The 23,712-nt window shown below is 42.2% G+C and overlaps 1 protein-coding gene across 1 annotated transcript in view; it reads right to left on the bottom strand.

The window, feature by feature from the left end:
- Positions 1 to 23,712, bottom strand: part of ZNHIT6 (zinc finger HIT-type containing 6) — a 105,353-nt gene that overhangs the window by 20,363 nt on the left and 61,278 nt on the right. The gene's annotated exons all lie outside the window — the stretch shown is intronic.

The raw sequence follows: 23,712 nt of genomic DNA, 5'->3' as shown, positions 1-23,712 counted from the left end.
ACTTGGTAGGTGCTGGGTGCTCTGAGAAGCTCTTTATGATATTTCATCCTCACAAACCCAGGGGGCAGGTAGTATTATTCTGCTCTAACCCATGAGACATCCAAAGCTTTCAGAGGTAGTCTGTCCTGTCCAAGATCCTGCAGTGGCAGAGCCAGATTCTGCCCAGGGCTTCAGACTCCAGAGCCTGTGCAGGAGTGACTTCCTCGTAGAAGGGGTGGGGACCACTCACCGGAGATACCCAAATAAGTGCACCAGGAGAGACCAGGTTATGCCTCAGACTCTCAGGCAGAACTTGAACCAGGTTTACGATAGGAAAAGGGTGGGAGGGGGGTGGATGAGGGTTGAGAGGAGAGGGAGCGGGAGTGTGTGGGGAGAGTGGGAACATCCCTGCTTCTTGTCCAAATCCAAAGAGAGGATCCAAGGTTCCAGTCAGGAAGGCTCTTTTTTTAATCAATTGTTTTTTGTTTTCAGAACTAAGGTGGAAATGACCCAGTGAGGAAGGAAAATGAGCACAGGCTGCCCTGGTCACACAATTAAAACATATATGCTGGCCAAAGGTACATCACTCCCCCACTCCTCCTTCCAGAGAGAGAAAGGCCCTTTCTGACCTGGAAGCCTATTAAAGCATTCCACTGGGGAATACTCTGACCCTTCTGAAGGCACACTGTGAGAACTTTGTTCTTTAGAATGTAGTCACACAAAGGGTTTTGTGCAAATACCGAGCTATTATTCTATAAATGCAAAGAAGCATTAGGGATGGGATGTGAACAAAAGCTGGACAGAGGGTGCACGCCCAGATGCTGTCTTGGCCAGGTTGCAATTTGAATGATCTAATGTTTTCTGGCTCCTTCTTGCTTTGCTTTTCCAATTTGGTTTGAATATTTGCATTACTGTATTATTTTCCCTGTACAATTGCTGTTGTCTGTACACAATTAGGTCATCTTCATAGCTGGGTGAGGAGACGCTGAGATGAACTACAGACGTGAGATGAACTATAGCTGGTAGCTGGTTCCCCGCTGGGATGTGCACTCAGATCCCCATCCTTGTCGGTTCCAAAGACTCTACCTGCACCCAGGATCTGAAAGCTTTAATGTGGGTCATCCGACCAAGTGGAAAGAACCACAGCATCCCTTTGTAATGGGGGGTAAGCACATCCTGTTTCTATAATTTTTGGGTTGACTTGCTGATCTAATCACGCCATTCCTTGGGCCAAATCTAGCCCTGTATTGTAATATTCCAGACAAAAGAACAGACTATTTCCTGGTGGCCTGTGGCTTTTCTGGTATGTGGAGGGTTTGCTGAAGTAGACCCTGAGCAAAGGAGAAGGAAAGGGAAGTAACAGGGTGAAGAGGAGGGGCAAACTGCCCCTATAGGTGAAGCTAGAAATGCATATAGATGTTCAAGCCAGTGTAGAGGGTGAACGTTGACCTAGGACTTTGAAGAGAGACAGAAAGGCAACCCCAGAGGAATGGAGGCTTATTTTGCAGATGAAAGCTGATTTGGGCCATGTTCACAAAGTGCTCTACAATTCCTCACCAGTATAAAATCTCACTGGTAGACATTCCACTAATTCAGCTTGCTCAGCTATCTGGAATTTGTGTTCCTTTGGGAAAGGCCAGTGCTACATTTTATGTTTGTGCTCCCTTTAAAATAAGGTTGGGCTAAACAAAAGGAAAGGACAGTCTGTGATTAAAGCCACTGGGGAAGCCCCCTGCTCTTAAAGTGCTTCATAATCAGACTTGACTGTACTTAGCTCACTGAGTGCCCCATTCTGGCAGGACCATCTCTCTGGCTCAGCCTTCTCATTGTTTCCTGCTTGCTTCCTCTCTCCACTCCCTAGATCTGAATCTATGACATTGACCTCATTTCTCCTCTCTTCTTTCCTTTTTATCCAAATAACTCATACATCATTTATGTACTAGATATTTGATCACCTTCTGTGTCAGATATGTTCTAGATGCTGGATTTTATAACCAGCGATTGAGGACTCTCTGCTCTTACAGAGCTCAGTCTAAAGAGGAACACCGACGATAACGTGTGATGGGCAAGACCACTTCAAGCATTCAAGTGGCTGAATTGTGAGGCAGCTAAGATTCCAAGAGAGGGCATACCTCACATCTGGGCTCTCACAGATGGCTGATGACAGGATTAGAACCAGAGAGATCATTTGAAGCCTGGCCTTCTGCCAGTACCTCCTTCCTGAGGCTGCCTAGAGCCTCACAGTCAGAGTCTTTTCTGGTTCTTTCTCATCCAGTTGCACATAGTTCATACTTACTCTTCTCCCAAGAGTAAGCTACTCCCATCTCAGAAAAGCTCACATTTATCACCTAAGCCAGATATCTGCCTTAACTCCAAGAATTGACGTGCTGATAAATTGAGCTGATAGATATAAAAGTGCTTTGAGAACAGTATGGCAATTCAATTCTAAGTACTGAAGCTACTATCAAAGTAATACATTAGTTCAATTAATAAATCAGTAAAGGGATTAATCACTAATCAATACTAGGTTCTGTGGGGGTGAAGCTATCTTCATGTGTATAGTATTGCCCTTTCCCTAAAGGAATTTATGACAAGTTGATGGTACAAAGTTAAAGAGAAAACTAAGTAGGCATTTGCAGAGTGCTTACCATGTGGTTTTCCTTACAGTATCTCAAATAATCCTCACAATGGTATATGATATAGGCATTATTTTCTTCAGTGTATGGATGGAACGCCCTCCCCCAAATCCTGTCTGTTCAAGCACAATATAGCATAGTAGCTAAAAGCCCTGGATCAGGACTCAAACTGCTTGAATTCATATCCAGGCACTGCCAATTACTGGGGACATGACTCAAAATCTTTATGCTTCAGTTGTAAAATCGAGATGCTAAGAATAGCACGTATTTGATGATTTCTTGTAAGGATAATGTGACCATACATTTAAGTACTTGCTACAGTGCCTGGTCCAGAGAAAGCCTGTGATAAAAGTTAGGTATTATTATTATCCAGCTCCAACACGTTTTTATCTGCAGACTTTCCAGAACCCCCATTAGAATTGGTCTCTCTTACCTCTATATCCTCATATCACTGTGGGCATGCCTCTCAGCATATTTTTATGTGTACCTGGTTATTAGTGTCTGGCACAGAAAAACCAATAAAAATGTTGATGGTTGGATGAATGGATGTTTCTGTCTCCCAGAACTATATCACAGTTCATAGAAGGCAGAGTATTGTGTTTCTAGCTATAAGACAGAACATCTGGATATCGTAGATAAAACATAACAAATATACTTTTAGATGTACAAACTCTCATGCAAATTAGGGAGGTCCTCACAACACACCACACACACACACACACACACAAACACACACACACAACACGACTGGGATTCAAAGTGGTCAACTGCCACTGGATCTTTGCTGCTTTGGAAAGTCTATCTATCCAAGTGACTTTAAGGCTTGGTTTTGGGGGCTTTATGGGAGCCAGGAGACCAAAGTTAGTGTTCTCAAAAGAGGGAGTGTTGGAATAGAGAATTCTGCATACAAGTGAGACTCACAAAGGGATAGATATGAAATAAAAGGATAGATGAGAAAAAAAGCCTGCCTATCTACAATGAAAAATGAGAAACTTCATCTGTCTTGGCCTGGACTCGTAAGATTTTATTTTATTTTTTTAAAACAATCCTTAAATTTTTTAAAATGTTTTATTTATTCTTGACAGAGAGAGACAGAGACAGAGCATGAGCGAGGGAGGGGCAGAGAGAGAGTGGGACACAGAATCCGAAGCAGGCTCCAGGCTTTGAGCTGTCAGCACAGAGCCCGACGCAGGGCTTGAACCCACAAGTAGTGAGATCATGACCTGAGCCGAAGTTGGACGCTCAACTGACTGAGCCACCCAGGTGCCCTGAACTTGTAAGATTTTAAAACACAGTCTTTCCTTCACACAAGTGGAGGATATGAATTTAGACTATCTCCATGGTCTGGGAGACTTCAGCTATAAAATTAGTTTAAATTATCCCCAGGTTTGTAGCATACCAGGGTAACTGGCACAAGCAGATCTTCTGTGGAGGGATAGTTCCAAAGATTTCACAGGAGTCTAACAGATAAAGCCCTACTGAACATGACATTACAATTAAAATGAGAAACCACACTAAGACGCAGGCTACCATGAGTGAAAGCCAGTAGAAATCACAATGAACAGAATTAGACATTATATAACAGTTATCATATACCAAATATAAATTGATTAAACTGTTTAAAGCAATAGAAAGGGGAAACAAAAAAAGAATAAACACAATCTAAAAAGACCAGGGGTGGGGCGACTGGGTGGCTCAGTTGGGTGTCTGACTTCGGCTCAGGTCATGATATCACGGTTTGTGAGTTCGAGCCCCGCATCGGACTCTGTGCTGACAGCTCAGGGCCTAGAGCCTGTTTCGGATTCTGTATCTCCCTCTCTCTGCCCCTCCCCTGCTTGTGCTCTGTCTCTCTCTCCCTCAGAAAGAAAATAAACATTAAAAAAATTTTTCTTTAAAGACCAGGGGCGCCTGGATGACTCAGTCGGTTAAGTGTCTGACTCTTGATTTTGGCTCAGGTCATGCTCTCATGGTTCATGGGATTGAGCCTCATGTTGCGTTCTGCACTGACAGCACAGAGCCTGCTTGGGATTCTCTCTCTCCCCCTCTCTCTGCCCCTCCCCTGCTTGTGCTCTCTCTCTCAAAATAAATAAACATTAAAAAAATAAAAACAAAAAAGCCAGGCAGAATTGCGAAAAACACTAGATACTTCTGAAAATAAAATGTAATTATTAAAATTAGAAACAGTAAATGAGTACAAGTAGAATAGACACCGATAGAGAGAGAATTAGAGAACTGGAAGATAAATCTAAAGACATTACTCAGGCTACAGCAAAAAAAGAGAAGGCAAAGAAATGGGAAATGAGATGTTAAAGAGGTCAGGAATAAAAAAAAAATAGAATCTGAGAAAGGCAGTATTTAGAGAAAATAGCTAAAATATTTCCAGAATTAAAGAAAAGAAGTAGGCTTGTTTAATCATTGAATCTAAGGCATCTGGCAAGTGTCTGGTATCTAGTACATGCCCAATACATGTTTGTTAAGTTGAACAGACACATGTCAGTTTTTATTTAAAAAATTCACCAGAGATACAGTTGTGAACAAAATAGACAAAATTCTTGTCTTTATTGACCTTGCATTCTGGATGAAGAAGACAAATAATAAATAAGTAAACAAATTAATACTTAAAATACTTTTTGATTATAAGAAGTGAGATGAAGGAAGTAAATATAATCTATTTAATAAATATTTTGAGATTGGATTTCATTGAAGAAGCGAGGCCTCAATGATAAGTCAAGTGAAAGAACACATCCTAAACAAAGTATATAGCAAGTGCAAAGGCTCTGAGTGAGGAATAATGTGGCATTTTCAAGGAAGAGAAAGAAGCCAGTGTGTCGGGATCAGTGAGTAACATGGAGAATGGTATGAGATGTAATCTGAGAGGAGGGCAGGAGAATGGGATTTTTTCCTTTTTTTTCCTGAGAGCAGCAGGAAGACACTGGAAGGTTTTAAGTGTAGGAGCAGTGTTGTCTGTCACCTTGGCTACTGTGTGGTGTGGGAATGGAGTGTAGTGGGGGCAAGAATGGAAGCAAGGAGCCTACTTAGTGATTTCAGTTGTCCAGGCAAAAGATGACAGAAACTTGGACCAGGATGATGGCTGTGTGTATGGAGAAAAGTGGTTGGATTTAGCTATTTTTTGGAAGTAGAAACACTGTATTTGAAGTGATGTTAAAGATGAAGGAAAGAAAGGAAGAATCAGGCAGGATTCCTATTTTTGGATTGAGCAACTAGGTGAAGAGTGGTGCCATTTTCCAAGATGGAGAAGAGTAGAAGAGTAACACTTGGGTGGGGGTGAGGTGGGAACACGAAGCAGGAGTTCTGTTTGGGGCATATTAAGCTTGAGATACCTATTACACCTCTAAGTAGACAGCTGTGTATGAGAATATGGAGGAGTTCAGGAAAATGAGCCCCAAGCAAAGGACTGGTTGAATTTTGAGACATAGGTTTCCTTCAAGATCTTCCTATAACATAGGTTTGGACAGGGGTACGCACTGGAGACTGACCACTTCCAGCTACAGACTCTGTGGGAATAGTCATTGTAGCTCCAGAGTTCAGGGGAATGTGCCTGCCCAGTGCCCAACCCAGAAGTAGAGCTTGGAGTGTTCCAGGCCCACCTAAACCAACTGCTTTTGGTAGGGGCTACAGTTTTAAGCCAGTATGCTTTCTGAAAGATGCCAAAAGACTGAGTACAGAAAAGGCTCGGTGACAAACCCAGGCAGCTCTTGTGAGAGGGAAGGGTGGAAAAGTCATCATATAATCTGGCTCCCACCCACTCCCACCCACTAGCTCAGAGCATTGTATCTAAGAGATCCAAGGGAGTAGAGTCAAGACTATGACGCATCAGGAGGTACAAAGAAAAAGGAGATCCCAGCATGAGGTAATGACTGAAAAATGCCATAGCCCATTACATAAGCGAAAGTGAAACCTCTGAGGAACAAATAAACAAAGGGTATCATATTGATACAAAAATACAAGAAGCTCACTCTGTGGTTGCTGACACACATCATTGTGGAAACAAAACCATGTCCAAAGTGACTATGGTTCAACTTGGAACCACATGACAGGAGCTTTAGGAAGTTCCAAAATAATCAAGAATAACTTGAACAAAGTAGTATTCTTCCCCAGGCTTACGGTTTTGGGGGAAGGGACAAGCATCCCTCTGGAAAGGAGGGACAAGAATTCAAGGGGTCAAAGTGACTCAAGGTTCCACTTGAAAGAAGGAAACTACTGCAGCCTTGGAAGAGGACTTAAGCTGATGGACATTAGTCAGGATGCAGCTTTGAAGTTCACGAGACTATAGACTATACTTTTTTTCTCAGCCAACCTCCTCACTATGTATGTATATGTATATATCTATACTCACTGAGAAATTTGTCTTTTTTCATTGCTCAGGAAAACCAAGACTATTACTTTAATTCTGTACCGGATCATGTGCACTGGCCATTAGGATCACTTTGCATTGGCCACTAGGAAACTCAGAACCAAATCTGCACCCCACCCTTACTTATTAAGTACCTAAATCATTAGGTAGCATGTAGCTTGTGTGGCAGCCTCACTCCTGGCTCAGTCTTGATTCTATATCCTTATTTTTCTTTCATTCCCCATTTTCTGATTAAAAAAAAATAGTGTATTTCACATACAATGTGTTTTGGAATAAAGTACAATACAAATAAATAAACTTTCTGCCCAAACAAGGCAGCATGAAAAGCAGGCACCTGGTGGTATTATGACATCTCAGTGAGCCAAAGAGGTTCTAATTACTGTCTGTTAGACACTCACGTCAGAATCATTAAGTTCATTAGATAGACAGGAATCTTGCTTCAGCCATAAACAAGATGACAAATTAAACGTTCACGAACAAAAGAAGGAGGTATTCAAGGCAAGAAGGGCAGCCAATAAAAACAATCAAATGCGCAATTCCAATTCCTGTAGGGGTTGATTTCCACCCAGCCCAGGGTAAGGCCAGGAGCTCCTCTGGCCTGCCTGGGTGGTTCTCTTACAGAAACTTGGCTGTATCCTGGGTATGGTTGGTCCCTCAGCTTCTACCTACTAGGATCGACCACACTCTTGTCTAGACAAGTGGGTCAAAATCTCTGGAAAGGTTACTTTGCTTGGTTTCTGATTATTATTATTTTTTTTTACATTTTAGTAGCTTTTATTCATTTTTTGTTCTTTTAAATTGCCAAAGTTATCCAACTTTTTTAAGTTATAAAAGTAATGCAAAGGCAATGAACATTCAAGTAACCCCAAAGATGTAAAATATAAAATCAAACTTCCCTTTCTTTCCCTCCTATTCCATTGCTTCTCTCCCCCAGTTCACCAAGCGTAACTGCCAGTAACTGTTCAGTATGGACACTTTTGGATCTTTTCTATGCACATTCAGACATATTTACATATATATATACATATACTCATAAAGTCTATGTATAGCTTTATGTTTTTTAAAAGCATTTTTAAATTCACATTATTCTGTTAACTTGTTTTTTGCAATCACTAAAATATTTGGGTTCTCCTTCTATTACATACCTACCTACCACATTCTTTGTATAATGGCTTCTGAATGCATCATGAAATCCTAGTAAAAATACACCATCATATATTCAGCCAATTAAGGAACATTTAGGTTGTTTCTAATATTTTGATAGTACACATTAATGTCATAGTAAACATTCTTATACTTGTATACTTTAGCTTTTTTTTTTTTTTTTTTTTCTAAGAGGAGAACTGCTGGGTCAAGGATATGTACGTGTTAAATTTTGATAGGCAATACCAAATTATCTTCCAGAAAGATAGACCAATCTGTGCTTCCAGCAACTATGAAAGAGTGCCCTTTGTTCACATTCTCATCAACAATGGATATTGCCAGTTTTTTAAATTTTGGCAGAACTGATTAACAAGAGCTTGATACGTATTTTGATTTGTGTTTGGTCAGTAGTGAGGCTGATCATCATTTTTAGTCTTTCCTTTTACTATGGCTATAATAAAAGACAAAGTTGAAGGTGTGGTTTTTGGTTTATTTTTTTTTAGATAGAGATAACCAATCAAAACAGTGATATTTTGAGCTACTGATCCCTGTAAAGATCCACATATGAATGTTCCACGTTTCCATGTTAGGAAAGTCGGTCATAATTAAATTCCCAAGGTCAAACTGGACCAGATGTTTATTCTGGGATTCATGTAATGGCTTTGGCCAAAAGCATTAAAAAATGTCAGAACTGTATTCTGATAATGTTCCCTTGTACCACCATTATCACACTGTTACATGTAACAGAAACAACTCTGTTCAAGTTATGGAAAAAAAAATTTATTAGACGACTACTGGGAGCCCACCACTGAGCTAATTAATGGACGACTGGGCCCCAGGAATATCATAGTGGTTTCGTAGGTAGCATGGTATGGCTGGGAGGTCACCTCCATACAGCCAATGTTTCAAATTTCTTGATCTCTGTGCTCAAGAGACTAATTCTAGGGAGAAAGGATCTTATTGGCTTGACTTGGGCCTCAAGGGAGGAAAGCCTCTTCATTATAGTCCCAACAGACTGAATCTAACAGGAAAGAGATCCTTCTTCAAAAGAAACTGGAGTACTGTAAGGAAGCGAAATGGATGCTAGTCAGCTGAAAACCAAACAAAACTATCCCCTACACTAAACTTTACAATTGCCGTTTCTTCCCTTCACCTTGTAAATCTGCCCAGTCCCCACGGTCACTACAGATAATCTGACAGACAGTATGCTCCTCACATCCAAAAGGGGAGCCCTTGGAGCAGAATAAAGGAGACCATCCTATTCCTCATACTTTGTGCAATGCTTGTTCAAGAACTTCCCCTTTTTCCAGCCCTGGGATTAAAATATTTAAGTCTTAGAATAAGAACAATTATCCTGAGAGGTTTTAATATTGATCTATCATTCTCCCTTCTCCCTGGGTTATCCTTAAATATATACAAATTCTGTTTACTCATTTATTCATCCAGCAATCACTATTTACAGAGAGCAACCTTTTGTTAGACATTGTTCTACGTGCTGAGGGAACAGTAATGAAATGGAAAGACACAGTCTCTGTCCTGGTAACCGATGAGGGAAAGAGTAAGCAAGGTTGGAACGTGGACTCTGGGCTTTATCTGAAAAGCAACAGAAAGTTACTCAAAGGTTTTGGGCAGGCAAGAAACATCAGATTACATTTTAGACACACCGTTCTAAATGGTATGTAGAGAGAGTGGGCTGCAAGTGTTAAGACCAGAAGTCAAGACAACAGACAGAGGACCAAGGAAGCAGCTAGATAAGAAAAAGCAATAGCCTGGACTAGTTTGGTGCCCAAAGAGATAAAGAGATATGGACAGAATAAGTAAAGAGATATTTAGGAGGTAGAATGAACAGGATTAGGTGATTGAAGGGTTCTAAGAAAGGAAAGAGACAAAGATAACTCTTGTATTTCTGGTATGAGCAACTGGATGACTGATGATGACAATGGATAACCCAGGAGGAGGTGGCTGGAGGCAGGTGGAGAAAAGGACAAATTAGCTGTGGGTCACACTGAGGACATGTGTGATTCCATGGCAAGTTAGCTGTCTGGTTTGCAGCTCAGTAGATTCAGAATATGGAGTTACTGGTGGGCATTAAGTCAGGGAGTTAGAAGACGCTGCCCAAGGGGGCGCCTGGGTGGCGCAGTCGGTTAAGCGTCCGACTTCAGCCAGGTCACGATCTCGCGGTCCGTGAGTTCGAGCCCCGCGTCGGGCTCTGGGCTGATGGCTCGGAGCCTGGAGCCTGTTTCCGATTCTGTGTCTCCCTCTCTCTCTGCCCCTCCCCCGTTCATGCTCTGTCTCTCTCTGTCCCAAAAATAAATAAAAAAAAAACGTTGAAAAAGAAAAAAAAAAAAAAAAAAAAAGAAGACGCTGCCCAAGGAGAGAGGGTAAATTAAACAGAGAGGGTCACCAACATTGAACTCATAGTTTAAATAAAGAAACCCTGGAGTATGCTGATTCAGTTGTCACTTCTGCGTCCTATGGAGGACCACATCAATTCTTTTCTGTTGCAGTTTATTCTACTGTGTGACAACAGCCACCTCCTTCATTTGAGGAGATTAATAACTTAGGCAACACTCCTGGTAGATCTGCCATTTGGCTCAGCTCAGTTCCAGCTTGTTTGGAGAGAGAAGTGTTCCTCATCATGCCATATCCTCACACGGATTGTCCAGGTAAGTAGCCCACCTTTGGTTCAAGGGCTTACAGATTTCCAGGGCCAACGGACCCAAGGCTATACAGGCTATGGGTTGGTGGTGGTGGGATGGTGGAGTCCACCCTTGAGGACAGCCCAGCCCTGACTAGGCCCCGCCCTGCTACTCTGTTCTTTGGTCCTCAGGGCAGATTTGAGGATTGAATTCCTTCCACACAGTGTGGTCCCAGTTACCCCTCTCTTGCCTCCCTTCCTCACTCCAGTGAGGGCTGGGCTATCCAGTCACTGGATATGGAAAAACTGTGCATTCCACCAGATCCTTTGTGTCTGTGTTTCTGTTTCTGTCTGAGGTACCAGCAAGACAAGAAGAGAAAAATACACAGGAGCACATTAGGCGGAGCTGGGATTCTGCTACACATTCAGATGACAGGTCACCTATAGACAGATGATTCAGGGATCAACCTGGAGTTCTTAATACAACCAAGAAGAGAATCAGAAAGCTGGGAATATGGGCAAAAGATCATCTTGAAAACCACACACAGTTGTGGTAAATAAATGCACAATTTAAAAAACGCCATTTACAAAAATATAGGGGTCTCCAGTCTAGCCCTCGTTAATCCAAGGAATTGCTTGAACCTTGTTGGCCTAGCCTATGATCCCAGCTCTGACCGCTGTTGCCCATGAAGGCCTCAGTGAATTCCTCTTGGAGCCTCCAGACTTCCTTGGCTGGTAACTTGTTCCTCTTGGGACGGTTTCGCCTGAGTTGAGCGGCCTGGCCCCCAGCTGTGTGCCGGCCCTCTCTCCGGTAAGAGGAAACGCTTTCAGTTGAGTCCATTAACACAAACATTCAAAAGCAAACATTAAAAAGCCACAGATCATGTTCACATAAATAAAATAGGATTGAGGAAAGCTTCACCCCAAGAAACCAAAGGGGTGTTTAAAAAACTGCCCTTGCCTTCCAAGTAGGCAGGCAGCAAAGCCACAGCAATTCCAAAGGCTTGTGTGCTTGGTAGAGCTGGGTGGCTGAGGCCACAGACCTTTGAAGAGGAAATGCCATCCCTGGGACAGGCAGGCAGCCAGCCCCTGAGTCCTGAAAGTACCAGAGAAAAGCAGAAAGCAGTGAAGGGGAAGGAGAGGCACAGTGAAGAGGTAAAAAAGGGGAGGGAACAGAGCGAATAAATGGGGAGATTCTTCCCACTAGGGTCCCCACGCCCAGACCAAAGAGCCACTACACAGAGCAATTCACTGTGCCCCAGAGACGAAGCCGGGGCACGGACAGTCCTGAGCGGCGGGCACAACCCAGGGTGACTAAGGCTTTGAGGAGGGGAGTGTGTCGTCGCTGAGGGGTGGAGAGGGGTGGTGGTGTCTGGGCTGAGAGATGCCTTTGCTTTGAAAGCTTCAGAGGAAATTAACTTTACAAGGTACCTCCCTGTCTCCCAGAGTTATTAAAAGGAGGGAGCAAAGAAGAAATGGAAAAATGGTAATACCTCAGGAAGGGCTATGTGATCCTAACAGAAGGAAATGAGAGGAAGATTAAGTGACAAATGTGCAACCTCCCCTTTGGGGAGGAAGAGCTCTGAATGTGACCTTGTGCAAATGGAAAGAAACACAACAATGTGGCAAAGGGAAAACTGTGCATGCGCGTGAACACACACACACACACACACACACACACACACACACCAGCTTTGAATATCGAGAGATAAATGACTAATTAAATACTGTAAAACCTCCAAGTAAAAAACTGTTAGTACCCTTGTCTCAAGAAGGCAGCACTGAATGCTACAGGAATGGCAGCGAGTGGGGGAGTTGGTGTAAATCAGGGGGTCACGAGAAGGTATAAATCTGGGAGCCTTTGCCAGTCTTAACAGTGGGGCCAATAGATGGAAAGCAGGCACTGACTGCTCTTTTGTTGTTGATGAAGGAAAATAACCCACTACATCTAAAAACTCTTAAAAAAAAAAAAAAAAAAACAAGGAAGCCAACTGAAGCCATCTATTTCACAGGGTAGGAAGCCAGGTGTTTTCCTGCATGTTAAAAAACTGGGATTTAAATTTTTAAAACCCTCCTGCCTGACAGTAATCCTCAGATCAGATGAGGCCACCCTCGCCCAACTCTGGTAAGCCCCATCAGTGTTTGAAAGCACAATCCTTAGAAGCTTGTGCCTGCCCAGACACATGCATCCAGCAACTTCTTTACATTCAAAACTGCATTCAGGTAGGATGGCAAATCGCAGGTTGAAAAAAACAAACAAAAAAACCCCCACATTAGGGGAGACACAACCCATCTACTGTTCCTATCCTGTCTCTGCATTCCTAAGTCCTTTAGTCCCTCAAAGGCCCTTAGAATGGCAACTCTAGAAGGACTTTGATACTTCTAGAGAGGACACTCAGAGTGGCCTCCTAATGGAGGAGACACTCCTGTGCCTTCCAGATAGCTATGTTTAGCCCGCCGTGAAGCAAACAGCTCCAGCTGGTTTCTGCTGGCTCCTTCATCAAAGCTGCTCCCCAAACCTCTCAACGCTCCCAAAACAGGAAGCCCTAAGAAGGTTAGGAATTTTCTTTACCAAACTAATAGAGTATCCTGATTGAAGTACCTCAGGACAGAAACTGACCAAACCAAAGCATTCGTGGTCATGATGGACAGCTCCTTTCTTCATGGAGAAAATAATTTTTATTTTCAATTTCTTCTAATTATTTTGTGTGTATCAACAGATTTAGAAACAACCATAGCCACAGTACTGAATGTTTATCATGTGCCAGATGCTATATATGTGTTATTTTGTATAGTTCTGATAAGCCTGAGATGGGTACCATATTGTTTCCTTGTTAATTGAGGCTCAAAGAGGCTGTATAGCTTCTGAGAGGATATACAACTAGTACACAGAGTCAGGGTTTGAAATGAGTTCTTTTGAAATCCCAAACCAGTTCCTTTAATCAGTATACTAGATTGGCTCCTAGGGCCAAAACTAGGTTTATTTCTGCAGCAGGGAAATAAAGGAAACAAGGAAAAAACTCCATGTTGAGACCTTTGACTAGTGTAACTCAATGTCCTGCTTCTGATATTGACCAGCAGGGACATTAGGTAGACAAGGCTGGGCCACTATATTTAAAAAGTTGAATAATCTAAATAATCTTTGTTATTCATTCATTTATGTTAAATCCATTAATGTTTACAGTCTACATCAATCTCTCGGATATTAGGTTTTATAAGTTCATAATTCTATTCATTTGCTACATTTTTATGTATCCTGAAACTACTTTTGGTAAGTGTCAAGGGAAGCCCTCATGTTCTAGTATTCTGTTTTTTAATAAATTGCTGATAGAATCAAGATAAAAACATCAATAGACTGGAATGAAAAGGTATAAGAATAAATTATAGGTCGTGAACTAAGTAAGGTTCAGTTAGTCAGCCTGTTGACTACAGAATGATGGTTAAAAAAAAAAAAAAAGATGGATGCTGTCACTCAACGGCCAACCATGGGATGTGGTAATCTCAGGCTGCCTTAATAGAAACATAAGGTCCAGGACAAAGGTGGGATAACTCTGATGTAGTCTACACTGCATACATAGTAAGTCATGTTCTAGACACACAGGTTTAATAACAACAAAGACATTTGAGTGTTAAATCAAAACAAAAATGATGAGAAAATAATTGAGTGATTCAAAACCACATTCCATGAAGTGTGTGTGTAGTGTGTGTGTGTGTGTGTGTGTGTGTGTGTGTGTGTTGAGGGAGAAGTGGAGTGGGGGCAGAGTAACTGACTTGAACATTTGAACATAAGGAGTGGATTCAGGGGAAAGAATTGGAACCAAATGGAAAGAAATTTCAAGGGGCTGATCGTGGCTCAGTATAAGGGAGAATTTTCTCTCAGAACTGCCAAAATGGAATGTGCTGCCTCCAATGGTGATAAGCTTCCCATCCATGGGGGTATTCAAATAGAGGCTGAATGACCACTTGTGAGAGATGGTGTGGAGGGAATTCAGACATCGGAGGTGGGCAAGGGTGGGTAAGCGACTCCATGATCTCCAGGATCCCTCCCAATTATAAGATTCCACACTTAATATCTCTCACCCTTCATTCACCATCTGGGCAATCCCTAAAAAAGCCATTAATCTCTCAAAGCTTCAATTTCCCCTTCAGTAAAAGTGTTACATAAAACCTGTGAAATCACAAGTTTGATGTGAAAATGCTATTTATATTTTACTAGGATTCACATTATCATTATATTTATGAAAATAAAAATATTCATGAGTCAACTAAAAGTCACCTTGCTTACCCCCTAAGGCATCTTGGAAGGCCTTGGATTGATCTCTCTCTAATCCTTTTGGGTGTCAGATCCCCAGATTCTGTGGTTCTGCAGACTTCAATCACACATTGGAGGTGACTACAGGGGAGAGTGGTTTGGAAAAGATGTCAAGCTGTTTCAAAAAGATGTCAAGCACATTTGAACTTCCTCACATTCTATCACTTGGGAAACTTTTGTTACTGTGGCAGTTGCAAATGAGAGGAAAGTACTCCAGAAGGACTGCAGAAATGACAGGTAAATGTTAGTAGGATCATTTTTCAGTTCTGCTTCTAGCTTGATTCTCAGGCTGGCTCCCCTTGTGGACCATGGGTACAGCCGTTCTAAAGCTCACATGCCATAAGTTAGCCCAGTGAGGAAGAGAGATTGAGTTCTAGCATTCCTAGTACAAATCCAGGGGCTCATCCTGAGATGGACTGACATGCCCATTCCTGAGCCAATTACTTTGGCTGAGAGGGTGGAATGGGGAGGAGTATCAATCCCAGCCAAACCATACAGCTGAGAGTGAGGAAAAGAAGCTCTTGAAGGAAATGTGGGGTATTGGGTAGAAGGACTAAGCAGTTTTGGACAGTCCAACCTCTGGCCACCTAACATCATCCCACAGCTTCCACACCTACAGGCCACATTCCCTTCCCGAAGGGAGATAATATAAAATCTCATCCAGTTACTAAAGCTAGATCCAAGTCCAATATTTATGTCAATGTACAAATCATGTTAAGTACCTCTTCATGGTTCAGTGATCTGTGGGTAAATAATAAGCCTAACCACACCCTATATATAATAGAAGAGAGAAAACAGAACTCCAATAAAAATTCCAAATTGCAAAGCAGAGAATGTAAAACATCCAGTGGCCATCAGTCCTCATAACATATTATAATCTTTTGGGACAGAAATGGCAAAGACTCCCTATATCTTGCAGTGAAGTGAAGGTCAGGGTTGCCTTAATTTCATTCTCCAAGAAGATCTCCCTTGTCCATTATTTCTGTAAGAGAACCTCTTTAGAGGACCACACAGCTTTAGCAGCCACTGCTGGCTGGTGTAACACTGGAGTGTGTGTGTGGTGGGGGATGGGGTTCTGAGGACTGATTTAGGGATTGGGCAATTGATTTTGTCATTGGGGATTTCTCTGATACAAATCTTCATGGGTTTAGTTGGCTCCCATCTGTGTGTTTTTGGTTGTGATGGTTAATTTTATGTGTCAACTTGACTGGGCCATGAGTGCCCAGATATTTGGGCAAACATTATTCTAGATGTTTCTGTGAGGGTTATTTTTGGATGAGATTAACATTTAAATTAGAAGACTGAGTAAAGCAGATAGCTCTCCCAATGTGGATGGGTCTCAGCCAAACAGATGAAGGCCAGAGTGGAACAAAAATCCTCTAAGATTTTCCCTTCCTTAACCACCTTTGAACTGGAACATTCCTTCAGACTTGAACAGAAACATCAGTTCTCCTGGGTTTGTAGCTTGCTGTCTCACCTTGCAGATATGGAATTGCCAGACTCCATAATCACAAGAGCCAATTCCATATAATAAATTTACTTCTCTCTATATATATCTATATATCTATATATCTATATCTATATCTATATCTATATCTATATCTATATCTATATCTATCTATATCTAGATATACCCTTTTGGTTCTGTTTCTAATAAAAGTAGAGATCTAGTTGATTAATAGCGTTTCATTTACAGCACAGGTGTGGGATGACTGTAATTACTGGTTTCTGCTTCCACACTGGCCTCTGTTTGGGGGCAATACAAAGCAATGATCTGGAGAGGGGAGGAACAGTTACGTTCCTTTGTCAGAAGGCAACACACCAGCTGCATCTTTTCAAAAGGCATAGCTATCCCTTTGGATAGGGTGGAAGGCTTTAACAAGAGGATTCTAGAAGAGGCTTGGGAGATCACACTTATTCCAGGTCCTAATCTTTCTTTATCGCACTTTTCCTCCTTGTTTTGCTCAAACTAACTGAACTGTAGGAAGGAATCTGGCTTTTCCATTTAGTCAAGAATCCAAACTACTGAGCTCCATATACTTGGTCTGCCCATCACAAGCAGAAAGGATTTCTTATAGCAAAGAATTTCATTCTTTCTTGATTTTCAGAGGCATTTGTTTCAAAGTAAATCTCTTTCTTGTAAGATTTACAAAGCTTCAACCTAGAGTCAGTGCATCCTACGGCCTGAACTTTTTGTTCAAGTCCCTTAATGCTATAGCCCAGGAAGACATATGGACTGAGGGTCCCGATAGACATTAGACAACTATTACAGTCCCACCAAGAGTTGCCAATGGCCAACTACAGAAAAGACTTCAATACCCTTCAATACCCAATGTCCTTCAATACCCATTTAATTCTCCTCCTTAGTAAAAAGATCCACAATTTTTAGTTAGTCACATCGCCACTCAGAGTAAATACTTTCTTCCATTTCCTTGTAACTAGGTGTGGCCACATGGCCAAGTTCTACAAATGGGATGTCACAGAAGTGCTGTGTGCAACAGCTATAAAATATCTTTAAAGGGAAAGTTAAGATTATTTTTCTTTTATGGACCAATGTAGTCCTTACACTGTAGCCTAGGATAGAGGCTCTCCTGTCTTGATTCAGCCAATTCCATAATCAAGGGCCTATAACTTGCCACACTTCATTTCCTAGTTTCAAATTCTGATATAGTTGACAGAAAACCCAACTTACAAATACTTGAATAAGGAAACAGAAAAGGAATGTATTGGCTAATGCATCTGACCACTCCACAGGGATAGATGGCTTGGCTTCAGGCTGGCTCTCCTTACGGAAGCAGAACAGGCTAACCCACTTTTAGCCTTACATTTTTACAGCTCGGGAGAGTCCATGCCCGGCCTGTTCTGTAGCTCCCTCAGACTGCACCAGCTTAGGCCACCTGCACAGTTGGAACCAAACATGCGATCACACTCTGATCTCTTCAGGCTGATGAAAACCCACCCAGGAGCTAGGGCTGGGTTTAATCCCATCCAAACCAGATGGCTGAGAACAAAGGGGAGCTGGTAGTTTCCAAGAAGAACTCAAGGTATGGTTACCAGAAAGAAGGGGGGGGGGGGTGCACGTTGGGGAGCAAACAACAGATTTTCACTATACCTTTTAATATAATCCATACTCGTACCATCACTCGGCCTAAGCTTTCTAGATTCATTACTGCTCTTTGGAGGAAGACAAAATGGGACTACTGGAGATTACAGATGATAATGAAGTACTTTTGTGTGGGCTCAATTATAGAATTTCAAAGCAAGTACTTTTTGATCTGTGAAAGGAACTAAGAAAGAACTTGCTTGCCCTCTCACTCCTAAGGGGCACCTGAGTTTGGTAGGAAAAAGAGAATCTGATTGCTTAGGGGAAAAAAAAAAAAAACAAACCAAACCTCACAACTGCTCCTCTTTCCACTTAGGAAAGTGAGAAAAGAACATCTGGATCCTGTTCTCCCTTCGACTATCCATACACAGGTCAGCCACAAACAGTGGCTTCCTTCTTGCAGAGTCCCATTAATTAATTAGCTGGAAGACTGGATGCCCGCTCTCGCTTGGCTTTCCTCACCACCCCAAGTTTTCCATTTCCAATGCTTAGAAGTTTTGTTTGTGAGGGTCCAAATGTGGCAGGAACTATTTACAGGCTCCTAAGCTGCAGTAGCTGCGGAGGCCAAAGATGTTGGCTGCACAACCGACCAACCTTTCCAGGGAGAGATCTGAAGCAGAGAATGTGAAAAAACACCTTCCAATCTGTCAGGAACATGGAAAAAGTTGCTGTCTCTTCTGTGTTGGCGGGGACCCTGAAGCACAGCATCACAGCATCTGGTCAACCAACCACCGAAACTTCAAAACAGAGATTGGACTCTACTGTTTTTCTTTAGGAACACAGAGCAGCAGTCAGGAGCAGGACCACAGGGCTCTGGGAAAAATGAGAAGTTACTGGGCTTTGGAGACCATCTTCACCACAGATTCATACCATATGGGCTTGACCTAGAATCGACTGTTTGAGGGGCCAACAGAAATCATGATACCAAGAGGTGGTATGACAGTCTCTTCTCACAGTAAAAATAACTTAGAGTGCTTAGCAGAAACCTGGGAGAAGGGACATTTTTCTGCAGTAAAAAGCAAAACCACCACTTGATAGTCCCTGCGTTATCTACCTCCGGGAGGTAAGAAATTTCCCTTTTAAAAATCACATGGTTTAATGTACTTCCCTCTCCTTGGTTATATGGTTGAGAGCATGGAAAGTGGCTTTAGTTCTATGGAATTAAGAGTTAACACGAAAAAACAAAACAAAACAATTAAAATGCACATTTCCCTGTTTACAAGGCCTTTCATTTGCTGCTCTGGTCTGTTCACAGATTTCCTCCAACCATCCCATTTCCACTTCTGAAGCCAATTCCCAACAGGTCCCGAAATTATACTTCCTCTGTGGTTGTCCTGACTCCCCAAGTCTATCCTGTCCAGAGGCAAGCCTCAACAGCTCTCAGCTGGGAGTCACCAGCACGCCCAGCACATGCTCCCCCTGCAACCTGACATAAAGTCAATGTGATAGTCATTGACAGATGCCTTTGCGTCCTTACATCCTTTCCCCGTGTGCCCCTTACCCAGGTAGTCCTGGGGAGCCACGTTCTCTGAGGTCTGCTGCAACTGCTTTGAGCAGCGCTCAAATGAGTAGCGTACAATTCACAATTCATAATGGACAGTAGAACAGACTTGATACCCAGACCCTGGAATCCACTGAAAGAAACCGGCATTAGCATGAACAGCTGGTTTCAAACAAACTGAAACGATTGAAGTTTTTATGCCCAAACCAGCAAAATATGTGAGTAACATGGATGAAATACCCAAGAGGAATTAAACACACAGGGAGAAACTTAGCCTGCTGTCCATCATTGAGGAGAAAAACCTCCAAGAAAAGCAGTTTCACAAATTGTAAAGAAACGGTCTTTTCCAAAAAATGTTAAAAGTAGTCTGATCACCCAGATGGAGCCCATGGAGGCTATTGTGGCCTAAAAGTTAAGAATGTGACCTCTGAAGCCCACCTGGCCCTAGTTTGAATCCTTGTTTACCTATTTCCTCTTCATGTGACTAATGTGTTTGGATCTGTTTCTTGCTCGTATCATACGAAAGGGGGATGATGGTAACGCACCTAATTGACTCTAGAGCCCACACTTTAACATCTCTGAACTCTTTAGTCTTAAAATAGCTTTTGGCCAGGCCACAGTCACGATGCAGTTGTCACTGCCTGTGCAAATGTGGACTTGGTGGCTGTTTCTGGTGGCACAAATGGACAACTGCAGCCTTTCAATATTTTGGTTCATAAATCATTGTCCTGATTGTCGTGAAGCTTCAGGATGCCTTACCAGTTAATTTCACTTATGTTTATCTTTTTATAGGAGCACAGAATGATATAAAAATTTATCTCAATACCACATTACATTAATTCTACACTATTGTTTCATATTTCACCATCTCAAGTCAGGATGTGTCACACAATTAATTAAGCTGTGTTTTTCGTTCTTGGTGGTATACAAAATAGTGTGTCTTACAAATTGATGGAGTCTTAGATTTGTTGAAATCAAATGCTAAAAGAGCTCTTTATGTAAGTATAAACATTCTAAATTGAGTTCTTTAAAAAGCATTAGGTCATTAATTTAATTGGCAGCATTTTTTTTTTCCTTTCTTCAAGTTACATAAAATGTACATCTTACCATTAATGCATTTTAGATTCAAAGAAATACAGCAGTACCTATTTCAGGACTGTGAGGATTCAATGTTAACAGTTATGTTTACAATAGTGCCTTGCTCATGCTAAATTCTAGGTTTTTAGCTCTTAATATTTATTATCCTATCAGTCAGGTTTTTGCTGTAGATTGAAAGAGATCAATCTATAAAAATTAAAAATTTTTATAAAATTTTCAACCTAGAGTGCTTTCCTATTCCTCCTACCTCATCTCAATGCCCAATCTTTTTTTTTCAATACGTATTTTTTTAAATGTTTACTTAGAGAGAGAGAGAGAGAGAGAAAGCACAAGCAGGACAGGGAGAGAGGGAGAGGGAGAGGGAGAGGGAGAGGGAGAGGGAGAGGGAGAGGGAGAGGGAGAGGGAGAGGGAGAGGGAGAGGGAGAGGGAGAGGGAGAGGGAGAGGGAGAGGGAGAGAGGGGGAGAGGGGGAGAGGGAGAGAGGGAGAGAGGGAGAGAGGGGGAGAGGGGGAGAGAGGGGGAAAGGGGGAGAGGGAGAGGGGGAGAGGGAGAGGGAGAGGGAGAGGGAGAGGGAGAGGGAGAGGGAGAGGGAGAGGGAGAGGGAGAGGGAGAGGGAGAGGGAGAGGGAGAGGGAGAATCCCAAGCAGCCTCCACACTGCCTGCACAGAGCCCAATTGGGGCTCAAACTCACAAACTATGAGATCATGACCTGAGCTGAAATGAAGAGTCCCAAGCTTAACTGACTGAGCACCCAGGTGCCCCTCAATGCCCAGTCTTTATTGAGGGCTTACTTCATGACAGAAACTGTGCTTATATTCTCATGCAATAATCAACCACAGACTTGGCCTTTAAGACTAGAAGAATTTCAGCAATAATTAAATAGAAAGATAATCCCAGGTGCAGAGAGGAATCAAGTGAAGGAAAATATCCAAGCTCTATCATTTCTCATTTAACAATTTGACCTAAGAATAAGCTTTAACCTCTGAGTCTTGGGTTTTCCATCTGTAAAATGGATTTACAGTAAATCCCATCAGCAATGCTATCAACATGACCACTTCCATTCTCCACCTAGCCCCTGTTCAAAAGTGGCCATGTGGGCTCAAATTCTTAACTCTTGGTGAAGAATAGGAGAGGGAAGGTGAAGCTGGGGAAGAAATTCAGGCTGTTTCAGAAGTGGGGAAGCAGAGGGCAGGTTAATCTCACATAAGGTTGATGAAACAGGCACTGACTACCTAGATTTTTGGACTCATTGTGTTATCCTAGAAGGACAAGTCAGATACAGGACTGACTCAGAACTGTCTCATTGACATTTTAGCCTGAGTGGACATCTGCCACCACATGGTGCCAAACTACAGAATGGACTTGGGACTCCAGTTAGACAGTAGTGGGCGCCTGGGTGGCTCAGTCGGTTGAGTGTCTGACTTCGGCTCAGGTCATCATCTCACAGTTCATGAGTTCGAGCCCCGCATCGGGCTCTGTGCTGACAGCTCAGAGCCTGGAGCCTGCTTCCGATTCTGTGTCTCCCTCTTTCTCTGCCCCTAACCCACTCGCATTCTGTCTCTGTCTCTCTCAAAAATAAATAAACATTAAAAAAAAAAAAAGTTAGACAGTAGGAATTCCTGGACAGCTAGGTATACTAGCTCACCTGTCATTTCTTTCAGCCTGCAATAATGCAAACCCATGTCATGTTACAGAATTTTTTGTGCCCCCACTTAGTGCAGGGCTTTACTGTCACATCTACTTCACTGGACTGTTGGGAGAAATCTTAAATGCTGATCCAAGCACTTTAAGTGCTTGGAATAATGCTTGGTATTTTGTAAGCTATTGATATATGTTAGCTATTACTCTTATTACTAATAGGATATTAAAAACATTTAATAACTGAGGCATTGGGTGGCTCAGGTCATGATCTCATGGTTCGTGAGTTCAAGCCCCGTGTCAGGCTCTGTGCTGACAGTGTGGAGCCACCTTCAGATTTTCTCTGTCTGCTCCTCACCCATTCATGCTCTTTCTCTCAAAAAACAAAACAAAACAAAAAAAAAAACCAACCCCCCCCCCCCCCAAAACAAAACAAAAAAACCCCACCCCAAACATTTAATAACCAGTATGGCATTAGCATCAGCCAATAAAGAGATACATACAGTGTGATCATAACAAGGACTTCCACATGCGGGGGATCACAGCTATGACTGCTTAAGCTAGATCTCAAAGAATAGGTAGAATACATTCTTGTAGAGACAATGAGCAAAAAGGCAGGCACATCGGGGCGGGGGGGAAACCTGGGATGTCCATACAGATATCTTCTATGTTGTTTTGTGTGACCGAGGCAAAGGGCGAAAAAGAAAGGGGAGAAAGGATGGAAAGAAGGAAGGAAGGAAGGAAGAGAGACAGAGACAGAGAAGGCTATAAAATCAGGAGGTTGGGGCCAAGTCATAAAGGGTAAGGATTCTGGTACTTGATTCAGCAAGAAAACTGGCAAGAGATTTGTGTGCAAAGACCAAAGGATACATTTGGTTATGAAGTTCAAAATGAGTGCAGTCCACCACACTCCAATATGGGAAATGTTTACATTATAGTTCATTTAAAGAACATATGCACACATACTTTAGATAGCTTTCACTGACCAAAGTTGAAAGAAAATACTTTGTAGTGAAGATCCCCAAAAGTTTATTTTAGGGCCTATTTTAAAATTTTTTTTAATGTTTATTCATTTTTGAGAGACAGAACACGAGTGGGGGAGTGGCAGAGAGGGAGACAGAGAAACCAAAACAGACTCCAGGCTCCGAACTGTCAGCACAGAGTCCAACACAAGGCTTGAACCCATGAACCGTGAGTTCATGACCTGAGCCAAGTCGGATGCTTAACTAACTGAGCCACCCAGGTGCCCTAAGGGCCTATTTTTTTTTTAAGTAGTATTCATTTTTTGA

This window comes from Panthera onca, chromosome C1 (assembly GCF_046562875.1).
Source record: "Panthera onca isolate mPanOnc1 chromosome C1, mPanOnc1 haplotype 2, whole genome shotgun sequence".
Lineage (NCBI taxonomy): Eukaryota > Metazoa > Chordata > Mammalia > Carnivora > Felidae > Panthera > Panthera onca.
This window is presented reverse-complemented; position numbering and strand designations above follow the sequence as displayed.